This window comes from Scylla paramamosain, chromosome 18 (assembly GCF_035594125.1).
Source record: "Scylla paramamosain isolate STU-SP2022 chromosome 18, ASM3559412v1, whole genome shotgun sequence".
Classification (NCBI taxonomy): Eukaryota; Metazoa; Arthropoda; class Malacostraca; order Decapoda; family Portunidae; genus Scylla; species Scylla paramamosain.
In genome coordinates this window covers 17112171-17114649 of record NC_087168.1, presented here as the reverse complement: position 1 = coordinate 17114649, position 2479 = coordinate 17112171, and the positions used below count along the sequence as shown (strand labels likewise).

The following is a 2479-nucleotide window of genomic DNA, read 5'->3' as shown; positions in this document are numbered from 1 at the left end:
GGAAAGCTATCAGCGAGTGGTTACTTTGTCTATGGGCCTAAGGAAAGGAGGGGAGGGGGAAGTGGGTGAGAAGGGGAAGGAGGGGAAAAGGGAAGAAAGGGAGTCTATTCTTCTTGACCACGATGCCTCAGGGTGTGGAGGAGGAGGAGGAGGAGGAGGAGGAGGAGGAGGAGGAGGAGGAGGAGGAGGAGGAGGAGGATGGAGTGTTTGGACCTGTTGCCATCTTCTTGTTTTTTTCCCTTCTTTCTCTCCTTTAAAACACATCTCCCTTCGTTCCTTCCTTCCCTCCATCTTACAAAATTCTCTCTCTCTCTCTCTCTCTCTCTCTCTCTCTCTCTCTCTCTCTCTCTCTCTCTCTCTCTCTCTCTCTCTCTCTCTCTCTCTCTATGTCATTCTTTGGGGAGTCCGAGCAAATGTTGACATCGGGCTGAGGCGAGGGCGGCTGGTGGAGTGCCCCGAGCCAGTGTCTGCCTCCACGCTGCCTTGAGGCGGGAAATGATACGACGGCCTGCCTCTAGAACCACCGTGTCGCTATTACTGCTGCTACTACTGCTGCTACTACTACTGCTAACTACTGTTGCTAATACTACTGCTGATACTACTACTGCTGCTACTACTGCTACTACTACTGCTACTACTGCTGATACCACAACACCTGCAATTTCTATCCTTTGTTTCGCGTGATGCAGATGCCTCTACTTAATAATGGTACAGCTACATAGCGACGAGAAAACATCCTCTTGGTTATTCTATAGATAGCTTGTAATACTCTTGCTGCTGCTGCTGCTACTACTACTACTACTACTACTACTACTACTACTACTACTACTACTAATAATAATAATAATAATAATAATAATAATAATAATAATAATAATAATATCTATGCTTTTAATTTATAGTTTAATTCCATGATTTTTACCATCTGTTCGAGACGTGACACGTGTTCCAGTACATGTATTTTAAAATTAAGCGAACTGGATGACTCACTGATAGACTGACTCACTGACTGATTGATTGACTCCTGACTGACTGAAAGCTTCCTACCATTACTACTACTACTACTACTACTACTACTACTACTACTACTACAACTACTACTACTATATAATACATTACTACTACCGTGTGTGTGTGTGTGTGTGTGTGTGTGTGTGTGTGTGTGTGTGTGTGTGTGTGTGTGTGTGTGTGTGTGTGTGTGTGTGTGTGTGTGTTTCATCAACGTTTTCATGATCACAAGCTGGACTAGTTACGTGAGCTGTACCCTCCCTCATTAACAGCCAGAGTCCAACCATTCAGTCTACCCTAAGCACTGGTAAGACTCCCCCCTCTCTGACGCACCACACACCCCTCCCCTCCCCCTGCTGTAGGCTCAACCGGTGGCTACTCAGTGGAAACCTTCAGTAAATTGAGCTGGGGTGCAAAAGGTCCGTATTCAGAAACGCTTTGCTCTCTCTCTCTCTCTCTCTCTCTCTCTCTCTCTCTCTCTCTCTCTCTCTCTCTCTCTCTCTCTCTCTCTCTCTCTCTCTCTCTCTCCACGACAATTTTTAAAGACCACATGATTAGCCAGGTTCTCAAGAATTTTTTTTTTTTTTACTGTTGGTAATAAAGAAATCATGTTAATCCGTCACTAGGACCGTAAACATTTTTAAATTACTGTGTCATTTCAACTAGAGTTTTTCACTAACGCTTTCCTCTTTCACCACGGCTATTTTCAAAGGCCACAGAGACGATTAGCGAGGTTCTCAAGAGTGTTTCTCCTGTTAATAATATAGAATGTTTGTTCATCTGTCCCTAGAGGCATAAAAACGCCCTTAACAACCTGTGGCACTTCAACGAGAGCCTTTCCAGAAACGCTTTGCTGTCGATAATATTTGGAAGAGCCACATAGGTGATTAGCGGGGTTCTCATTAACAGGGTTCTCAAGTGTTTCTCCTATTAATAATGTAGCCATCTTGTTAATCTGTCCCTAGGTACATAAAGACGACCTTAAAAACCTGTAACTTCAACTAAAGCCTTCTGAGTGTAGTGAAGATGCGGTGGTGAGGTGTTTTAGTGGTAAGTGACAGGCGCACGGGGAGGAAGCCATCAAATCAAGCACAGCCTCCCGGTCTTCACGCAGGGTCCCATGGTGTAATGGTCAGCACTTTGGACTTTGAATCCAACAATCCGAGTTCGAGTCTCGGTGGGACCTAATGTGTGTGTGTGTGTGTTTTTGCTTGACTTTTTTTTTTTTATTCGACCAGTGTATAGTTTTTTTTTTCACTCATGTTACTTTTTTGGATATTTATTTCATCTCACTTTCATCCTTTTTACTTGACTTTTTTTTCTTCTTTTACTGTATGACTACTAATAAACATTTTTCCTTACCTTTTTTTCTTTTAAATCATGACTACTTTTATGAATACCTCTTAATGAAATACGTTTTTTTCTTTATTTTTTCCCTCCTTCCCTCTTTTTAATCGCTAATTTTGTCAAC

The 2479-nt window shown here is 42.7% G+C and overlaps 1 non-coding gene across 1 annotated transcript; it reads left to right on the top strand.

Moving 5' to 3' along the window:
- The first annotated feature begins 2122 nt into the window (after nt 1–2122).
- Nucleotides 2123–2194, top strand: Trnaq-uug (transfer RNA glutamine (anticodon UUG)). The gene has a single exon. It is a non-coding gene; the product is annotated as a tRNA-Gln (tRNA).
- Nucleotides 2195–2479: the final 285 nt, after the last annotated feature.